General features: G+C 38.9%; 1 protein-coding gene across 5 annotated transcripts in view; it reads right to left on the reverse strand.

The window, feature by feature from the left end:
- The window catches only part of LOC150091757 (uncharacterized), a 144778-nt gene that overhangs the window by 60100 nt on the left and 61334 nt on the right, over window positions 1–23344 (reverse strand). The gene's annotated exons all lie outside the window — the stretch shown is intronic.

Here is a 23344-nt window from a genome sequence, read left to right on the forward strand (position 1 = left end):
TACACTCAGGTGCCATTTTTAAGTTAAGCTTCAACTTCTCTTCCACTTTTGTCTCAGTAATCACAAAATCATTTAGCTCCTTGTTAGATTTTAATGAACTTCTGTCATTTCCCTCCCTAACTGACTCCTCATGCATGAATGTAGATGCAAAATACCTATTCAATTTGAGCAGAGTCATCAACAGTTAACCAATTGACATCAAGTGGCCAATGCGATTCAACCCCCTTTCTTCCACTGCTAATATACGCACAGAAATCTTTGCTGCTTTTCTTTGCATTATTTACCAGAGACTTCTTATAATCTGCCTTAGCTTATCTAATCTCTCTTGTCACTTGATTACAGACTAATTTATATTTACCATAGGCTTCTTTTTTTTTCTTTTTTTTTTTTTGATAGTTGTTGGCGCATAGGCTTCTGTGGCCATAATGCACCTCCCAAGGTTTTTGCAGTACTTTGATCCAAGCCTGAGGCAGGAATCGAACCCACGACCTTTGGGTTGCCAGGTAGGCCCTTTACCCACCCAGCTAGCCCGGTCGGCCCATAGGCTTCTGTATCATGTGATAATTTATATGTATCCCATGCACACTTTTCTTCTCTGCCACATATCTCAATAATACATCTGAAATACATTTAGGTCTAAGCTTAGAACAGTATTTCTTCATTGGTATGAAAAGCCCAGATTACTTCATTCTATGATTATTTCACTGAATGCTTCCCATTTAGAATTTGCTGTTGGTAACATCAATCGGTCCCACTGCATAGAATTTTAAAAATGTCTGAGACCACTGTAGTCACTCTTACAAAAGCAAAAGCCTTTCCCTTTACCCTTGACAGTAGTTACATCTTTAAATACCACATTAGTACACTGTGATTGCTGCCACACAGTGGTTCTTTTGCCTGCAGATTCTTAATGCATGTAGAATCACTGCTGATAACCAGATAAAGAGTATTTCTTCCTCTTATTACCTATATAACATGCTGCTGTAGAAAATAGTCGTCCAAGAAATCTATAAAAGTCCTGCTAGTGTGTGAGTGACCAACCCACAAATTCTGTCCAACAAATTCTGTCCCCATTATAAGACATTCTGATTTAATGACACACTCTATACTCTATTTCTCTGTACAGTTGTCTACTGTATTCATCAGAGTCATTAGGCCTATCTCACACTTCTGCTCTCAATTTTGTTTTCCCAGTGCCTATATCATACCAAACTGACTCAAAATTGCATTCGTCACCCAAGTCAACTCAATCCACTGCCTTAAGATTTAATATGCTTCTTAACTAAGTGAATAATCACTTCAGCCCTCTTGTTCTGTCTGTTCTTTCTGTATACATTGAACTCCATATTCAAACTCAGCATCACTTATATCTCAGTGACACCATGTCTCCGCTATCCCTACAATGTCTGCATTTGATGACTTAATCAGTACATCAAATTTATTTACAATGCTCCTAGCATAAGTATACATGCATATGTTCTTACTCTTAATTACCCTTACACAGCCCATGTATTCACTTGTTCCATGAGACCAACAGCAGGGCCTATAATTCCCAACACCTTGCCTTCCAGGCATTATCACTGTGTTTTTATACATTATATAAATTGTATTTTATTTATTTATCATTGATTCTTCTACTTTTACCTGAGCTTAAGCAATTATGCAGATTACATATCTGATGTCTTAATACTGATAACTTATGATTCTGTGATATTCTGCTCTTACTGATGAGGGTGTGAAAGAAGTTCACAGCAATAATGTATCTTTGTGGCTTTCAAAACACCTTGGTGGGAGGGTTTATGAATAGACATTATGTTCAATGGTACAAAAACAGCTTTAATGTTTACTGAACACAAAATTTCTTCATAGAGATTACTTGGGATTTTGCCAAGCACACAACAGCTTTTTTGGGAAGATTTTTGCTGCTATACACTGGTGTTCAAAGAAAGTGCATCACCTAGGAATTTCACATTTAACCCTTTTTCGCGATGATATGTTATACTAACGACTAGCATCACAAATAGAAATATAAACAAAAGATATTGATTAATAGTTAAGACAAAGCTAAGTAATATTTGGCAGGTACTCTAAAAATATTCCAAAATGAGCATTTGCAACCTTTGTACAACAGTTTTGGTAAACACGACAACTATGGCTGAAATGTTATCAGAAGCCCTCAATTTGCTTCAGTTTAGCATTTTAAATGGAAAACAAAATGGAAAGTTCACCAGGTGCAAACTAATATTTAGTTGAACCGCCTATAGCCCTGATGAAAGCTGCACACCGTCGAGGCATTGACAAAATCAATTTTTGAAGATAATCAATTGATAGATTGTGGTTCCAAACATGAATTATGGCTTCCTGAAGTTCAAGAAGGGTCTTTGGTTTCTTTCTGGCAACTGCAGATTCCACACGATGCCAACAGTTCTCTATAGGATTCGGGTCCGGGCTGTTTTCTGGTCACCTAAGAGTTGTAATGGACCATTCTTCCAACCATTTTTCACCTGTAACAAATGTAAACACATTACTGTTGAACCTCTAATGCACAAATGAAGCTAAAGTAACTACAGAAGTGCCTACTTACACTTTTTGCCTGATGAGAAGGAGCAGAGTCATCCTGAAAGATGCAGTTACCCCGCAGGTTGAAATGGTCTCTAATGGTTAGCAGCAATTTGCCTTCCAATATAGCCAGGTATCCGTTGCCATTTGCGAACCTTTTATAAACTGCAGGTAATCTACTCCGCGATACGAAATGCATCCCCATATAATTTGGCTGGCAGAGAATTTCACTGTAGACACCACACAGTCTGGATGGTATTCTTCACCACGTCTATGGCGAATCGTTTGTTTCCCATTAGAACCATGCAGGTTGAATTTCTTCTCATCCAAGAAAATAACTGACTTCCACTGCTCGGTGGGTCCAGCGACATTCTCCTTACACCAAACTAATTGGGCCTTTTTCATTTTTTGTGTGAAGAGAGGCTTTTTCTTACGATGACGGGCTACACGTCCATTTTTGAAGAGGCGTCTTCTGAATGTGACTGCACTTCCTACCACTCCTGTATGTTCTTCCCATTCTCTTTTCAGCTCAGACGAAGAAGCTTTACAGTTTTTAAAGTATAATATAAGTGCATCAAAACCCAGTCCTGTTTTGATGTAGACTGGTTTGCATTGTTCCTTTTTTCCTATCAGCAGATTCAATATTCTTGAGTTTGGAAAGAAATCTACTTACTGTTGAATGATTACAAGACACTCTATAAGCAATATGACGGGAAGAACATCCTGACACAAGCAATGACTGCAACTCTTGCAGAGCATGCTTATACAGGGTGTCTCAAAAATATTGGTACAAATGTTTAGAGGAGGGAGGTAACATCTAAAGGAATGTGAATTGCATAGGAACCCATAACCAGAAACGTCACGGGAAAGTAGTAGCAGAGGCACAAGAAGCAGAAATGACACAAGACAGTAATTAGTGGCAAACATTTATTTGACATAATATTAACAATGGAGTACGAGATGGATACATTTCATGATGTTACAACAGATGCTTGAAGGTTCCACCATGAGATGCGATGCATGCGTGACACCGACGCAGCATGGATTGGCGGACACGGTCGAACACACCCGGAGTTTCTTTGACAGTAGCAGTAGAGCAGACGAGTTTTGCCACGAGATCCATTTCCGTCTCCACAGGCGATTCATACACGATAAATTTGAGGGTCCCCCACAGAAAGAAATCAAGGCTCGATAAATCAGGTGAGCGTGAGGGCCAGGAAATGGGTCCACCACAGCCAATCCATCGACATCCAAAATGCCTGTTCAAATGGTCACGAACACACGTTCCATAATGGGCAGGCACCCTGTCATGTTGAAACCAAATGTTGCGTCTCAACATTTGCTGGAACATCATCAAGTAACCCTGGTAGAACTTGTTCAAGAAAGATCCGATATTTAGCGGAGTTCATGCGGGATGGTAACAGGTATGCCGACTAAGCAGTCACCGACTATACGTGCCCACACATTTATTGCGAAGCGATGTTGTGCTGCATGGGGGTGCACACCGTGTGGGCCCTCTGCTAATCCATACACTAGGTGCATGTCTGCCAGCTCACAGTTGGTATATCGATACATGCTCTTCGTGCGGCAACTACTGCCTGAATGAGTAAATCAGAAATTTTCCCTCTCGCGAACTGATAAACAGCACAGTGTACCGACTTATGGTGATGTTTCTGGTTATGGGTTCCTATGCGATTCACATTCCTTTAGATGTTACCTACCTCCCCTAAACGTTTGTACCAATATTTTTGAGACACCCTGTATAGCTGAAATTAACAACTGATGCAATATTATGTCATCACCTACGCATGTCAATCTTATCTGATGCAATCTGTAAGAAATATTGCCATATACTTACGTTATTCGGATGACAATTACAATTTTAAGGGGTGATGATGCACTTTCTTTGAACACCGTTGTACACAAATTCTGAATTAAACCAACTTTTAAAAAATGGCAGTATTCACTAATTTTAGGTTTATGTATTTTACAAGTAGTGAATTCAATTGACATTTTTAAAGGCTTTAATCCTAGGAAACTTTCCCATAATAATGTTAAAACGTTTTCAGCAGTTTTTTTTTGTAGGTCTGCATTACAGCACTAGTCAGCATCAATCTTTCAATTTTTAATAAGCTTTCAATTTCAATAGGCTAAAATTCAAAACAAACTTTTGTACAATTTCACTATCAGCAAGCGTTCAACCCCAAACAACAATTTCCTAACAGAAAATCTCATTAAGAATTAACGTCAGACACATGGATTTTTTTTTTTTTTTTTTTTTTTTTTTAGGTCCTATCCACTGAAATCCCAGGAAACTAGGTGGCAGGACCTGCCAGAGCAACTTGTTATGATTCTGGACACACCCGGCTAGCCTCCACGTGGCGAGGTATGGGGCAACGTTGGGCCCCACTAGGGGCCAGGCAGCCAATAAGCCGGATAAACAATGGGCAGAACTCATCACACTGCACAGACACAGCCCACACACTTTCAAGTCTCTGGCTTGACAGTGTGCTGTCCTCGATACAGTGAACACATGCGTAGATGGGAGAAATCCCAGGGGCCATCTGACACGAACATACCTTATCAGCAAACAGTTTCTTTCCTGAAACTGTTAACTGACAAATTCCATGATGTTTTTATAGACTAGGCATGCCAGGCTTTGTTTCCTGCACACCAATTTTCAAGTAGTAAATATAGATTTAAAAGAACTGTCTTTTCTTGTGTAAAACAGATGCAATAGCAAAAAAAAAGTGTGCAATGTGTCCAAGAAATTTCTTAGACATATTGCACATTTTTTTTAAGCGTACTTCTCTTGCTTAGTATCTTTTCTAACAAGTTTAGAAAAGTAATTTTCAATCTCAGACTCCTTCCTTTATGCCGATTTCTCCTCTGCTTAATTTGTTCAGTGTTTGATATTCTTTCTCCATTGACAACGTTACTACACTTACTCGCTTTTTAATACCTGTAGACTGACTGCTGTGGCAGGCATTTCATAGTTACATGGAACAGAAAGTACTTGAATAAAATGCGGAATGATTGCTTCTGACCATCTGAGAGTGCTGTGGCTCATCAGCTCATTTGTTTACATTGTCACATAAGCAATTTAGCAAATTTCTTAATGTTCAAATTGTTACAGCAGGCCTTACTTTTGAAATCAAAAGCCTCTGAATTGAAAGAATCTGAATTTGAAAGGTCTGCATTGTAAGTTTATGCTGTGTGCACACATTTCTTGACTGATGCTCACTATAAAAACAGGCTGTCTTTTGCTGTACAGCAGGCCCTTGTTATAACGTGGTTCGCTCTACGCTTATTCGCTATAACGCTGTTCTTATATTATAACCCATATCTCACTCTAATGCTGTCACAACTCACTATAATGCTCTTTTACCAGCATACAGATTGAATTTTTGGCATGTTTAACAAAAATGTTTCATCTGATGTAGTCGATAGCTTGAAAATGAATAGCAAAGTTTCCCACGCTGACTTGCAAAATTTTCCCCCATGCTAACTTAATTGCACTATTGCAATGACAATATTGTTCAAGTATATTGCTTGTTACGTAGTTCCGAGATCAACATTTTAAAAAATGATCAAGTATATTGCTTGTAATATTTGCATTATATGCATTTATCCGAAGTCTAGTCATCACTCGGTACAGTGTTAGACATCATCCGTAACAGACAGTTTACTCGAACATTGTACTACTAAGGTAAGACAAATACTGAATTTGAAAATTAAATTATACGTTTTGAAGCGAATCAATTCCGTTCAGTTAAATATTATTAAAGAAAAAGTGATTAGCATATATGATGATCTGAAGAAAGCTCATCTGTAAAAAAAAAAAAAAAAAAAAATGTGGAACCATTTAAAGCTAGTAAGGGCTGGTAAGATAGATTTGAAGAGTGGTGTTAAACTTCTCAACTAGTTTTTAACAGATCAAACAGGAATTTTTTGGAAACGAATGCCTAAAAGAAGTTTCATATAGAAAGAAGAAAAAAAAAAAAAAAACATGCCAGGCTTCAAAGCAGCGAAGGATTGGTTGACTTTATTGTTGGGTGGTAACGCTGAGGAGATTTTAAAGTAAAACTCTTTTAGTTTACTAGGAAGACAGCCAAAGTACAACCCAAAACCGACGAAAGTTACGAAACAAGTAGATAGGGAATCCAGGGCCATCGGATTAATAAATTCATGATTTTAATTGGCATTTTAAGTTTAATTTTGATATGTAATGTAGTTACTTACCACGTAATTATATACGTATGTAATGGAGAATATTTTATATGTACAAATTTTTAATATTAAATATTTTGACTGACATTTGTGCATCTTTTCGCTACCATTTATTACTGATTAGGAAATATCCTATGGCATAGACCACGACTCACAAATACATATGTTACATTACGGGAATACGGTGCTCGCTTAGCACTGATTCACTTAGCACTCTGTTTTTCAGGAACGAATTATCAGCATTAAGGGGGGGGTCACCTGTACTTTTAATAACTTCTTCACAGCTGTTGAGAACTTTAGTCGTCATAGAAAATAAAGATAAAGATATAGATACAGACAAACTGTGATTGCTATATTCTTATCTTGAACAGCCTTAATACATTCATTGGAAACCATGGTTTAGATAAAGAATTTCACATCTACAGAAATGAATGTCGCTGGCTCATGTAACTGGTGGTTTGAGATTCGTTTCCTAACAGCAAATCTCATTAAGAATTAACGTCAAACGCGTGGATTTTTTTTTTAGGTCCTAGCCACTCAAATTCCAGGAAACTAGGTGGGAAAACACTGCACATAAACTCAATCACAAAAGTTTTGGGAAAACAGCACACAAACTAAATCACAAAAGTCAACACTCAAGTGACAGTTACAATGCTTTCAGACTCTAGACATCAGAGGATGTAAATGCATTGCTAGAATGTAAAAAATAATACTCAATATTGTTTCAAATCTGATGAAAGAATATGAGTCTGGCAAAAGCCAAGAGAACCCTTCAATGCAGACTATATTGTGCCATCTGTGAAGTATAGTGGGAGAAGTGTGATGGTGTGGAGTTACTTTTCGTGGTATGATATCAGACTGCTGATTTTTGTAGATGGATCAAAGATTTTGGGGGACCTCAGGGATGTCTGCCAGGAGCAAACGTTGATGACGTTGTAGGGCAGATATCATCTTTTAAGTGCACAAAAGGTGATATTGTTCTACACGTTGGCGCTAATGACCTTAAGAGATCTGCAGATTTACTTAACAAGTACAGGTCAATGCTGGAAAAGTCGTGAGTTAGGGTTAAATTTGAAAGTGTCTGCAATTCTGCCCAGACACGACAGGATGGAGTATGTGATGAGAGCCTTGTCAATCAATTCAAACTGGAGAGATTGTGCAAGGCACATGGGAAGAATTTTTTTCAGTGAGGTCTGTGCTTGCTAACAGGAGAGACTGCTTCTACAGGGATGGGATACACTTAAATAGAAAGGGTGCAAGAATATTTACTGATGCTATTGAGGCAGTGTTAGGCTAGTCGGAAAACTGCTAAATTGAGGGGATTCACAGACTAAAAGATTAATGGTAGCCACAGGCAGAGGCAAAAGTGGTTCTTGCACTGCTTTTATTTGAGCAGCAGCCTAGAGAGCAAGTTGCTGAGGACTTCAAGAGCTGCTGGGAATCATCATGGAACAAGTAAATACATGGGCTGTGTGAGGGTAAGTAAGAGAAAGAACAAGTGCATGTATACTTGCATGTACACTAATGATAGAAGTATAGTAAATAAAATAGATAAATTTGAAGTGCTGATCAAGATCAGAGAGACATGGTGTCACAGATATAAGCAGTGCAGAATTGAATTTGGAGATTACAATGTGTACAGAAAGGACAGACTGGGTAGGAAGGGAGGAGGGGTTATGCTGTTAGTTCAAGAAACACAAAATCTAAGGGTGCCTCCATAGCCAGGTGGGAAGGAGCAGCAGTGCGTAGCACACACTTCTGATTAGACCGTGGTTCGAGCCCGTCACCACCAAATACAGAGGATGCGGAAAGGTCAGGGAATGACCACCGCATATTCCCGGAGTAATATGGCCTTAGTTGCTGATGCTCCTAAAAACCAAATAACAAAACAAAAACAAAAGAAAATCTAAGGAAGTGCATCCAGTTGACACGGGCGGACAATGCAATGTTGAGTCTGTTTGGTGTGATGTAAACACTGGAAGGGGGAAAATGAAAGTAGGAGTATGTTATAGGCCTAATGGCTCTTATGAGTACAATGAACAGTTGTGCAGAGAAATAGAACGGCCAGTAAATCAGAATGTCTTGTAATGAGGGATTTTAACTTTCCAGTGGTTTAGTCACTTGAATGCTAACAAGATTTTGTGGATTTATTGGAGGATTGTTTCTACAGCAACGTGTTCAAGGGGCAACTAGAGGGAGTAATACCCTTGATCTGATTATCAGTGCATTATTCATACATTAAGAATTTGCAGATAAAGGAACCATACGGTCCTTGAGGTTGTCACAGACATTCTCTCAGATATGCCAGACAAGCTGTACTTGCTATCTGGGAGTCTAAAACGCTGATGGACATGATATTCAGGTGACACTCAAGTCAAATGGACCCAATTTCGGCGAAGTCCGGACGGTCTCTGACAGCCAAATCCTCTGCTTGCACCTTCACGATGGTGGGACTGTTAGTAATCCTGGGTATAACCTCCATGCACAAGTACATGGTGGGTGACCACCCAGGTGTGAACCAACGTAAGCAGGGGTCAAGGTGTGCCGCCCACACCATATGGAGGAACGCTGCCCGTCTATGTTACCAGGCAGTACTAAGTAGTAGATGACTCTCATCGACCAGTGAAATACCACCACTTTGCTTATTGGAGGCTTGAAGTTGTGGAACCCATGTTTAGTCTATAGAGTTAAGTTCCGGTCAACCCTTCCCTATCTCTTCCATCATGCAGTATGATTGATGACTTTTGAGGTTATGGTGAACGTCGTGGCGAGATCCAATATTCCTTACATTTCGAGGGTACAGCTCTAAAACGATGTTCGCAGGCCAGCCGCTAATTAGTACACCGGACCGGACCGAACCTATTGGTAACTCTCTAGGAGGCTTCCGGATCAGCTAGTGTATAATCTTGCTACCTCTACTCTGCCAGATAGTGACTGGAGGGAATCCAAGTAGTGTGTATGCGGGGAGCATTGTCGAGGCCACGTTATGTCAAGGATCTGGGTATATTCTTACCACGTGTACGCCATATCCAAAAATTTCATTACTTCATACAGCATGTCCCACCCACTTTTTCTTACTATTGAATACACTATGAATTGTCAAACTAATAGAACAAGCTTATCTCCGAAAAAATCTAAAGCTCCCAAGCACTTCCTAATTCATTTCACAAATATACGTGGTCTCAATTCTAATCTCTACAACGTCCATTTCCACTTGCAGTCTGCCAAACCCCATGTACTTTTTCTGACAGAATCTCAGTTATCGGTTGATTCAACTACTGCTTATCTCATATGCCCAAATTATTTGCTGTATGATTCCTTTCGCCTCAAAGGTGGTACTTGTGCATATGTCCATTCTGATATTCCCTGTCAGAGACTTGGCAATTTGGAATCTCCTCTCTTTGATCTTCTCTGGCTTAAAATCTCTCTACCTCATTGTGTCAAATTCATCTGTTGTCTCTATCGTTCTCCCAACTCCTAATCACTGGGAGCTCTCTTTGCAAATTGACTTTCTCCAGTCCAACTTTCCTAACAGTGAGGTAATTTTCCTTGGTGATTTTAATGTTCACAACTCCAGCTGGCTTCTGTTTTCTAGTCACACCAACCCAGCAGGTTGAGATGCTGAGGCTTTTGCAATTACTAATGACCTAGCACAGATTGTTCATTTACCTACAAGAATACCGGACAATCCTAACCATACAGCCAATACGCTTGATCTTTTTCTCACAAACAACCCTTCTAAGTACACGGTCGAAGTGAGAGGTCCTATAGGCACTTCAGATCACAACTTGGTGATTGTCTCTTCTCCTTTGGAACCTTTATCTCATGGCTATTCCCAACCTCGTGTTGTTTGGCATTAAAAGAATGCAAAATGGGATGACCTGCGAGACTTCTTTTCCTTTGTCAGATTACTGTTTCAAAACTTCTGATGTCAACGTTTGCTCAGATCGTGTCAGTGAAATTATTCTTGCAGGAATGGAATTCTTTATTCCACACTCCACTTTAAAATCTCGTCCTTTATCTAAACCTTGGTTTTCCAATGAATATGCTAAGGCTGTTCAAGAGAAGAATGTTGCATATCGTAATTGGCATGTTTCTAATTCTTCAGTTTCATTTTCTGCCTACACCAAAGCTCGCAACAATTGTAAAGCAGTTATTAATCAGTCCAAACTAGAGTTTAAACAGGCTAAGAGTAGAAAACTAGGAGGTATAGATTCTGGTCTCTTGCCAAAGCTATTGGCTGCAACTTTTGCCCATCTCTGCTCCCACCTCTGTCCAAACCAGATGGTTCTGTTGTCACTTCAGCCAAGGATAAAGCTGACCTGCTAGCATCCCATTTTTCTTCCAGCTCATGTATTAATGATCTTGGTAAAACACCTCCCACCATTTCGAACACGCTCCATTCGATGCCTCCTGTGGTCTTCCGTCAAAAGGATATCAGAAGGATTTTGATGAATCTTGATGTTAAGAAAGCTCCAGGTCCTGATGGTATTTCTCCACTTGGTCTCAAAACCTGTGCTCCTGAACTTACTCCTATTCTTTGCTGCCTTTTTTCACTTTCTTATTCCAAAGGTGTTTTTCCTTCTGTTTGGAAATTTGCTCATATCCAGCCAGTTCCTAAAAAGTGTGACAAATCCCTCCCATCCAATTATCGTCCCATTGCAATTACTTCTACTCTTTCTAAAGTAATGGAGAAATCAATTAACCGCCAACTCTTAAACTACCTAGAAACATTCCGTCTGATCAATGATCGCCATTATGGATTCCATCGGTGTCGATCCACTGGTGATATTCTGGCTCATGTTACCCATTTATGGACTAATTCAATGGAAAGGTTCGGTGAAACACAAGTAGTTGCTCTTGACATCTCAAAGTCTTTTGATCGTGTTTGGCATAAAGGTCTTCTAAACAAGCTCCATCTTATGGTTTGCCAACTGTTTTTAGTAATTGGTTATCCAGTTTTCTCTCTGATTGCTCACTGAGGGTGATGGTAGATGGCTCTCTGTCTTCTAACTTCTCCACTAATGCCGGTGTCCCCTAAGGTTCAGTTCTTTACCCCACGCTTTTCCTCTTGTATATTAATGACCTTCTTCCATTGACTGGAAATCTTATCTATAGTTTTGCTGATGATAGCACATTGCATTCCACTTACCATTTTGAGAAACCTTGTCCTGCTCAATCAGCTTCAACTGCTCGAAAATCTGCTACCAATTCCTTAAATGCCAATCTTCAAGTAATTCTCCAGTGGGGCAAAGACAACTTAATTGATTTCAATCCTTCTAAAACTCAGTCTTGTCTTATATCTCGCAAAAAGGATGCTTCTGCTCCTATGCTTATCTTTAGTGACACTCCGATTTCTAGGCAAAATGATATATCTCTTTTGGTGATTACCCTGACTTCTAATCTCTCTTGGCACAAGCACATTACAAATGTTGCTTCCTCTGCATCTAAAAAGCTTGGTTTTCTCTTTTGCTCTCGGCGTTACTTTTCTTCCAAACAGCTGCTCACTCTGTATAAATCGCAAATCCGCCCTGCCATGCAATATTGTTCCCACATCTGGGGTGGTGCCCCCAAAACCTCTCTCAGGCTTCTTGATTCCATTCAGAAGAGGGCAGTTAGGTTAATTAATGATTCATCTCTAACAGAGTCTCTCTACTCGCTTTCTCATAGACGTACTGTTTCTGCTGCATGCCTCTTCTACAGATACTTCCATGGGCACTGTTCTTCTGAATTGGCTTCTATAATTCCCGCTCTCTCTTTCAAAACAGTCCGAACACGTGCCGCCACCAGCCAACATCCATTTACTGTCCAACTTCAAACCCACAGAACCAACTTTTCACCTTCCTCATTTATTCATTCGACTGCCGTTTTCTGGAACAACCTTCCTTCATACGTATTTCCTGAAAATTACAATCTACAGAAGTTTAAGTCCAATGTCAACAAATATCTTCTTTCGTCTTCTTAACGTCCAACCCAAGCACGGTACTAAGTACTATAGGTTCTAATACCTCTCGTGTTTGGGGTTCACATAAAAAAAAAAAAAAAAACTAAGTGCCAGTGATCACAGTGTACTGATGTGGGATTTACTTAAAGATGTAACTACTATCAGGGGTAAAGGAAAGGGTTTTGTTTTCGTAAAGGTGACTACAGTGGTCTCAGACAGTTTTTAAATTCTATACAGTGGGATCAACTGATGATTTCACCAATGGTGAATTCTAAATGGGAAGCCTTCGGGGACTTATTCTTGGAGGCTACTAGGCTTCTCATACCAACTAAGAAATACTGTTCAAGATTCAGGCCTAAATGGATGTCGGATGAATTCATGAGGCTCGTGTCAGAAAAGAAAAATGCATAAAAATTATCAGTCGACACAGAAGCCTACAGCAGATATAAGCTAGTCTGTAATCAAGGGCAGTAGATTACGGCCTTGATTACAGATTAGCATATATCTGCCAACGGCAAAGCAGGCAAAGGTAGATTACGAGAGATCTTTGGCAAAGGATGCAAAGAAAAACAGCAAAGAGTTCTTTACTTATGTAAACTCTAGAAGGAAGGGATGAATTAGATTGGTCCACTTAACATAGATGGTTTGACTATTGATGATCCTGCTCAAGTAGCTGATAAACTGAATAAGTATTTTGCACCTACATTCACACACGAGGAGTTATTCAAAGAGGGGAATGCCAGAAGTTTATCAAACTCTAACAAGGAGATAAGTGATTTTGTAATAACTGACAGCAAAGTGGAGGAGAAATTGTTGAAGTTAAACTTAAAAAAAGGCACATGGGGCAGATGGAATATATCCAGTTATAATGAAAGAGGCAGCAAGGGAAGTAAGCAAACCCTTGGCCATAATTATGAGAGCATGCTTAGAGTCAGGAGAGGTCCCCATGGACTAGAGATGTACAAATGTATCCCCAATTCACAAAGGGAGTACAAAGGGTGACACAAATAATTATAGACCTGTTAGTTTAACTTTTGTTCCGGGGAAAATAATAGAGTCACTGGTTAAAGAGATGATATAGGATCACCTAGACAAGACCGCAGTAATAATTCAGACAGCATGGATTTCTTAAGGGGAAGTCGTGTCTAACCAATCTGACTGGATATTACGATGTGGTCAAAAAGGAACTGGATGCAAAAAATAATTTTAATATCATATATTTGGATTTCAGGAAAGCTTTTGATACTGTTGCACATGGAATACTGTTGTACAAATTGGAGCGGTATGGCATTAAGGGTAAGTTACTGCAATTTGATAAAGGGATTGTTCAGTGGGAGACGGCAGAGAGTGGTAATAAATGGACACTGCTCTACCTGGACTAATGTTATTAGCAGAGTCCCCCGGGGTTCGGTGCTGGGCCCATTGTTGTTTTATGTATTTATTAATGATATTGATGAAGGTATATCAGACCTAATGTCCAAGTTTTCAAATGATATAAAGGTTGGCATGGTTGTTAATGACAGTAAAGACAGTATGCTATTGCGACAAGATCTAGAAAAGTTAGGCAGATGGGCTGAGAAGTGGCAACTGAAGTTTAACATTGACAAATGTAAAGTACTCCATATGGGTAGCAGTAACTCAAGAGAAACATACCGACTGTGTGGTACTACACTCAGGGAGGTGGAGAATGAAAAAGACCTGGGGGTAATTGTGCAGTCAGATATGAAGTTCACTGAGCAGTGTCAGTGGCCGAGTTGCCAGAGCAGGTCATGGAGTTTTTTTGGTTTGCAAGCATAATTCGTTTTGGAAACATGCTCGTAATCCAAAGCACTCGTATATCAAAGCAAATTTCTCCATAAGAAATAATGGAAACCCAGATGATTTGTTCCAAAACTCAAAAATATTCATATACTGTAAAAATGATTAATACAAAATACATACATACCTTTTTATATTTTTAATATTTAAATTTAATATACATAAAGCAATTGAATTTATTAATTATTGGGTAGGACAACTTTTGCTGTCACTAATGGAATCACTGCTATCTGTTGACTTTTTCTTTTTGTGCGACTTTAACAAGGAACCTATCCAATGACACTTGCTTTTGTCTCCTTTGGAGGATTTCACAGAAATATGACATTGCATTGTCGTTAAACAGATTCATCGCTCGCACTATTACAAAACGAGGAGGCACGCTTGATACACATAAACGAAGCTGCACGCGTGTAGCAACTGAATAAACAACACCGTAAAGGCAGAGATATACTATTAACACCTCACATTTTACTAAAGCACATTTCTAGGGGTTACTACTATAAAACAGTAAAAAGAATTTCCAGTTGCATTCCTGCTAGTGGAATCTGTTATAAACTGGTAGTAAACTCAATCTAATTGCATTTGCGATTATACTGATAGCTGGAATTGTGTTGGTTTTTACGTTATTATGGTGAAATAAGTTTCCCCTTCACTGATATAAAAAACAAGTACATTTTCAAAATCTTCTCTTTATTCCTATCGTGTTGCGTTCGGTTGGGGTGATTCTGCGTTCGACTGCCATTTCTTGTAAACACAAAGGCGAATCGTACATAAGCGAATTCGGTTCGTGTTATATAAGATATCGTTCCCGTATTTATAAATCGCGTATGATCGAATTCTTGTAGTGTAAACACGTGTTATATGAGGACTGACTGTACTCGTATTGCAAGACCTCGCTCATTTATCAAGTTAAAATTTATTAAAAATTTTTGCTCGTCTTGCAAAACACTCGCAGACCAAGTTACTCACAATCCAAGGTACCACTGTATAGGAATTTTGCTAAAAGAGACAAGGAGGTGATTACCCCCTTGTATAAGGCGATGATCAGGTAAAACCTTGAGTACTATATACAGGTCTGGAGGCCTCATTTTAGGAAGGATATAGAGTTTTGCTAGAACAAGTACAGAGATGGGCAACAAGATTGGTGAGAGGAACAAAGGGGTGTGCCTACGAAGAAAGGCCTAATTTCTGCAAGTTGCAATAGCTGGAGACTAGGCACCTGCGAGGTTTTTTTTTTTTTTTTTGTTAGTTGTTGGCGCATTGGCTTCTGTGGCCATGATGCACCTCCCAAAGTTTTTGTATTTTACTCTGATCCAAGCCCGAGGCAGGATTCGAACCCGCGACCTTTGAGTTGCGAGGCAGGCACTTTACCCACCTGGCTAGCCTGGTCGGCACCTACGAGGTAATCTGATCAAGGCGGATAAGGCTTGAATGGTTTGAGCATGCTCAATGCTGACGGGATGCATCCGCTTCCTCAGATTAAGACACTGAGGAGGTATAGATTCAAATTGTGGAAACACAGTGCATCCCGTCATGCTCAATGCATCCCGTCAGCATTGAGCATGCTCAAACCATTCAAGCCTTATCCGAAATGATGTGTGGAAGTTTGCCTTTAGTCAGCAGGTAGTTGATTGGTGGAACAGACTTCCGTCTGTTGTTGTTATTTGGTTTTTAGGAGTATTAGCAACTAAGGCCATATTGCTCCGGGGATATGCAGTGGTCATTTCCTGACCTTTCCACATCCTCCGTATTTGGTGGTCACGGGCTCGAACCCGGGTCTGATCAAGAAGCTTGTGTTACGTACTGCTGCTCCTGCACATCTGGCTACTGAAGCGCCCCGTCTGTTGTTGTGGAAGTTGATAGCTTAAATAAACTTAAGCCTGGACTAGACAAACATTTGGAGTGACCAGAGGGTGAAATCGGACGGTTTTTTTTTGTTTTTTTTTTTTGGCTGATGCTGTATAAGCTTGCTTTCTTGCATCACATGCCTCAAATAATGCTAATGCTGCAAATGTTTTATTAGTGATTTTTATTTATTTATTTATTTTTAATTTTTTTTATTTAATTGGTACATGTACAAGGTTTGATCAAAAAGTTCAGTGAAAAATTTTATAATTCTTGAATGCACAGTGGTAGATGAAAGATTAAGTGTGGCTTCTAAAGGCATATTTTGAGCATGCACACACCAAGTTTTAACTGTTTTTACAAGTTAGCAGAAAGTTGATTTTGGTGAACATTTGTTTTTCTCTTTTGTTGTATGTACTGAAAATGATATAATCTGAACATACAAACATTAAATTTCATTTCAAACTTGGAAACACAAAATGCTTGTAAATTTATGAATGTGATGCTACATGGAGGGGGGGAAACAGTTTAAGTGGTTTCAAAGGTTTCATGAAGGAAATATTTTGCTTAAAGATGAAGAAAGAAGCAGTTACTCATGAACATCTCAAAATGATAAGAACATTGATGAAGTCTGGTGAGACACGTCTCTTCACTTGGCTCTGTTAAGGCCATTCTGACTAAGGATTTGGACATGAGGCAAGTGAGCACTGAGTTTGTTCCATGCACTCTCACTCAAGATCAAAGATAGCATCAAGTCCCTTATTTTTTCTTTTTTTTTTCGATTTGTTTGAGCAAGGCTGAATCTGAATGTGAGAGCATTAAATGATTGGGCATGATTCTCTCGATCCTGCATTTTTCACTAAAATTTTATAACAGGTAATGAGCCTTGGGTATATGGACACAACCAGAAAACGATTCAAAGCTACCAATGAAAAACAATATTATCACCAAGGCCAAAAAAGATGCAGCGGTCATAATCACATGGGAAGGCCATGCTGATTGTAATTTTTGACGACAAGGGGAGGGTGTCATCAAAATTTGCTCAGCAAGGTATCAATTGTTAATGCAGCCTACTATCCAGTTTTAAAATGGTTGAAAGATGCAATCCATTGTAAATGACTGGAAAAAAATGATGAAATAGTTGGTTCCTTCACCATGACAATGCGTTGTATCACACCACTCTCCACCCAGCAATTCTTGACAGACAAACACATTCCCACTGTGCCTTATCCACCTGATTTGGTTTCATTTGACTTTTGGCTATTCCCAAAATCAAAACAAAATGGTTTGCAAAAGGATTCTGTGACACAAAACAGTTAAAAAGGTGGTTATAGACAATACTACACTCTCTTCAGTGATTGAAATAGTGATGAGGTGTGTTTAGCAGTAACTAAAGAGCTTAAAAGCAGCTTAAAGAAAATTAGGATAAGGAGGCTTCGGAAGATTAGGGATAACGGTGTGGTATTGGAGATGCAAGCAAAAGGAACTAGGAGAGGTAAAGGAATGTGAGAGCATTAAATGATTGGGCATGATTCTCTCAACTCCAAAAGAGCCAGGGCAAAAAATAATATTGTATGATGTGGAAAAAACAATCAACAGGAAGACCTGTTAGAAGACTTATACAACAAAAATTTACTAAATATGAACATCTCTAGGGAGGAAGTGAAGATGGAGATATTTGTCCATTTTTGTAGTATTAATAAAGCAAAAACAGGAAATAATTGGGTCCTCCGAGTATAAAGGCGTATTAGAAGTCATTTGTTACTGCATGGTAGGATTTTCATTGGCTTCATGTCGTATAAGTTCAATGACTTTCATTTAGTTACTTTGTGCTTCAATTGTCAGGGATTTACAGGTAATACAGTCAGAACCTGTTATCATACAGACCTTGTCTGCAGTCACTGTGCAGGTATAGGACACTCCTACAAATTCTATACTCATCAGCAAGATTAGCCGATCTGTTCCAAGTGTAAGGCAAAAAATCGAGCTGCAAATCATTCTGTAAGGAGTAAACAATGTCCAGAATACTTGGATGCACTTAAGTTGGTCAAAGAAAGAGCACGGCAATTTGATAACGTTAATGGCAGATATTGATAATCACTTAATTCTTAATCAGTACAATGCAAAATCGAATGGTAACCTACGTATACTACAGATTAATGCTCAGAGACCAAAATCGGTGGCTGATAAAGTTAGACTAGTGTGCAGCAGAGAAAATATTGATATAGCCTGCATACAGGAACCATACTTAGTGAAAGGTCGGCCTACAGGGTATCCACTTTCAGCTCGTGCACTCTGTGCAGAGAACCAGACTTAAGAGCTGCAATTGTAGTGTTTAATAAGGACATAGTTATTACTGTTATAAATTCGTTATGCTCTTCACAGATGGTGTGCATAGGGGTAGAGTCAGATCTTGCATCATTCTATCTACGTTGTATGTACTGTCATCACTCAACAGTCATTAATTTCTACCTCAGGTACATGGAACTGGTTCAAATTCGCTTGGGTAGTAATTCAGTAATATTTGCGATGGATTCTAATGCAAGGTCAGCATCGTGGTTTGATAGAATTACAAATGATCGTGGTCGTCAACTAGATGAATTCTTGGCTTGTTGTGGATTGTTTATACAAAATCTACCAAGTTCAGATAGTACTTTCTTCACTGTTAATGGAGAATCAAATATTGACTTGACAATCTGTAACGTAAGGGCAGCTGGTATCGTGGACGATTGGTGATTAAGAGCAGACTGGGTCTGCTCTGATCATCGGGCCTTTGTATTTTCTGTCAGGGACATAACAAAACTAGCTCTGTCTCAGGAACAGTTACGACAATTTGCTATCGAAAATGCAAAGTGGAATAGGTTTGACGAATATATTCATGTCCGACTTGGGAATCTGGGTATTTGGGCATTCAGTCAGATGTCTGGAGAAAATGCAGTGGAGTTACTTCAGCGCTCTCTCTCTTTGAGGCTTCCAGCACATCTATGAAGCAAAAGAACTGTAATAGGATTCCAGTTAATTGGTGGTCTGGTGAGTTAAGCCAACTTCGGAAGCAGGTTCATAAAGCGCAGAAAAGGTACCAAAGAAGTAAGCGTAACAATGGGGAGGAGGAAGTTAATGTACTTAAAGTAGAGTATCAGAGGATACGGAGTGCATACATGCGTATGATATCTAAATCAAAATTAACTGCCTGGAGAATGTTGGTTAGAACAGTGGGCAATGAGAACCCATGGGGAATTGTATATAAGCTATGTACTGGCAAGACTAAAATATATAATGGAGATACAGCATACTCTATTGGAGGTGTTGACCAAGAAAGTACGAGTTGGAGAGAAAGTATGTCTGCGATTTTGGATCATCTGATTGGAGATACTATCTCTGAGCAAGATGATGAGGAACAGATGTTGATGAAAAGGCTTAATCATGCTTACTCTGGGGTACATGCCGAGGATCCCTTTAGCCTGATTGAACTCTGCGATGCAAGGAACAACGCATAAGGAACAAATGCCCAGGGATGGACCTCATTGAAGGAAAAGTCATTAAACGGGCTCATCGACTGATACCAGGGATCCTTCTTGAAGCTTTTGCTTTTAATAGCTGCCTGCATGACGGGCCTTTCCATCACCACAGAAGGATGCCCTATTAAAGCTGATACTGAAAGGACCATCTAGGCCAAAGAATGATCCACGATCTTACTGACCTATTGCCCTCTTCCCTGGATTAGGAAAGGTGTTTGAAAGGATGCTGGCGAGACAGATCACTGACTATACTGAAAAATTGGGCTCGTCTGGCCGACAATATGGTTTTACTCCAGGTCGTGGAACAGAAGATGCACTTCGGGCATTGCAAAACTATATATTAGGCTCGAACAGTAAGTATGTCCTTGGAATCTTTATTGACTTTGAGAGAGCTTTTGACTCCATTCAATGGAGCAGTGTTCTTATGATGTTGAGACTTGCAGGCTGTTCAACTAAGATCTTTAGGGTGGTTAAGGACTACTTCATGCACCATACAGTGACTGTTAAGTCGTCAGTTGATTCTATTGTACGAGAGGTGACCAGGGGATGCCCACAAGGATCGGTTTTTGGACAGCTAATGTGGAACTTAGTTTTGGAGGACTGGTTGCGTAGGGACTTCAAGCACACAGAGATGGTGGCATATGCTGATGATCTTGTGTTGCTTATTGAAGGAAATACATGGATGCAACTAGAAACCAGGTCACAGGTTTTGTTTGAACTTAATAACTGGTGTAGGTTACATAAATTGACTGTATCAGGAACCAAAACAAAGACAATGATCTTCACGGATCAATTTTCGAGTAGAAGACCGCTGGTTGTTAGAATGAATGGGTTGAGCCTAAAATCGGCAAGGCAATTAAAATATCTAGGCATTATGTTTGACGGATCTTTGACTTTCAACTCACATGTTACTTATCTATCAGAAAAGGTGAGGAAATTTATTGGGATGATTACTCAAATGGTTCACTGGGGAATAAAAGGTAAGGCGCTGAACTTGCTATGAATGCGTATTTATTCCCATGGTAACGTATGGTGCACCAATTTGGTTTGAACGTGTAAGTGGAAAAGTATTTACTAGAAAGCTCAGTTCCATTCAAAGAGTAATGCTCCTTAGGATGCACATGGCATGCAGAACTGTGTCGACCCCAGCTTTGCAGATTGTGACTGGAAAAATGCCTGCCAATCTGCATTTATTGTATTGTGCATTGGCTTACTTCATCTGCCGTGGATTCCCTGTTCTTTTCTGAATATACAAGTGGACATTTTGGCAGATCCCAGGAAGGAAAGGACAAGAATCTGGGATGCTTTGGTAAAAGTCTGGCAAGAGCATTGGAGTGTTTGTGATAAAGGGCAGATTACACAAATTTTTTTCCCAGATTTAAGAAATGCAGCCTTGATAAAATTCAAATGGTTTGCCCCAAACTTACAAGCTAGCTATGTTCTTATTAACTGGTCATGGTTCGATTAATGCAAAGTTGCATGATTTAGGAATTAATGAAAGATCTAGTTGCCATTGTGGTGAAAGAGAATCATGGGAACATATTATGCACAACTGTGAGGAGTACCATGATCTACGAATTGAATTGGTATCTCGGGTTAGTAATCTCAATCTTATGGCAGAAGGCTGCGAGACAATTCTAGTTGATAAACATGAGAACTTCTTGGCTTTCCAAGCCTTTGCAACTGCAATATTTCTTAGGCGGAAGACTCTTCTGCATCTGGAAGCCTTGGATTTGTTATGTGGTATGGTGTATGCTGAATTACCTAGAATTCTGTGAAATCGTGGAGGCTTGAGTCTGCTATATCCACTGAAACTCCAGCTCCTTATGCTGGCATTTCTGTTCTCGGCAGCTCTTTGTGCTGGCATTTCTGCTCTCGGCAGCTCCTAGTGCTGCTGGCTTTCCAACAGACTGTGAACAGATGCAGATCTTTCCAATGAAGTTTGGACTTTGTCTGAAATTTAATTATATGTATATTTTATTTTTTATGTGATTTGATTATTTTTCAATTTGTTCATATCAATCTTTTTGGTCATGGCAGGTTTTTTCCCTCCTTGTACTTGGGCAAAGAGGAGAGGGAGTATATAAGAGTACTGCTAAATTATGTGTAACTGATAGCGGGGTTGCCATTGGTTGGCTGGGACTGCTTTAAATAATAAATATCAAATATCAATATCAATCTCTGCAGTGATGGAATTTTATTGTAAAGGGCTATACTTATTTCAGTATGATGATGCTTCCTGCTATGTTTGAAAAGAAGTGGAATGGCTAGCTCTCACAGACCCTTCCTCCTCAACTGAGTGTCGATGTAATGGATACAAATGCAATGCAAAAAAAAAAAAAAAAAGTCGATGCAATGATATACAAAATTGACTATGGTGGCTAACTTTGCAATCTGCATTAAAAGATAAACCTCACACTGAGGTATATCTTTTAATGCAGATTGTGAAGGTAAAAATTATTTCCAATGAAACTTGCCAAAAACTGGTGGCACTTTTGCTGCACACACTATTTGCTGTTAAAATTGTGTTTTAAATTCACTTATATAAATGTATCTTGATGTCTTAATACTTTTGACAACATAGTGTTTGTTCAGCTATTATTCAGAGGGATGTAGGAACTCATGGCAACGTATAAGCAAAGTACAAACCAATAAGACATTATATGAGTAAAATGTCAGTTCATAACCAACCAAAATGGATTTCTTCAGAATAAAATACTTTTAAATAAGTAAAAAGTACATTAAGATTATCCTGCATTTTATTTATTTACTCAAATGGCATTTTTATGATAATATCATTAAAACATAATTTCAAAGGTGAATAACGGACATGTGATGATCACTGGAAAATACTATTTGATCTGTGTTATGATTATGCAACTGTAGCAAGCAAGTTTTTTTGCATGACTATTTGGTCATGGTGCATCAGGTATTCACATGCACTGCAGTTCACTTGGTTTACCACATGTTGTCTCTATAGGTGTATATTCAACAAAAGTTCACTAACAATACTTTTCAATGCTATATAGAAGACTTTCCTGTAACCCACTTCTTGATTGATAGCCAGGTAATCATTATATCTATGACAATATAGGAGGACAAATATCTGCCAAAATTTATTATATCATCACCCTCCCATTATGAATAGCAGATAATCAATGATCTATTGTATTTCAAATAATTAATGAATACATTTATATTATGTATATTATTTTATCTACATTAAAGTACTGTTTTAGTTTCATTATTGAACTGCTACTCTATATTAAAATTATGCAAACCATCTTTTTTAAAAAATCAATTCAGATAATTTAGTAATCTTCCTTTGACACTGCTATAACCCATTAATGGGTTACTACTACTGGATTGTCATGTATCAAGTAAAGTTTTTAATTTAAGGATATGTCAATACCTAAATTTAAAGTAAGAT

The sequence above is a fragment of the Mastigoproctus giganteus genome, chromosome 1 (assembly GCF_048544385.1).
Source record: "Mastigoproctus giganteus isolate SK-2022 chromosome 1, ASM4854438v1, whole genome shotgun sequence".
NCBI classification, from domain to species: Eukaryota; Metazoa; Arthropoda; class Arachnida; order Uropygi; family Thelyphonidae; genus Mastigoproctus; species Mastigoproctus giganteus.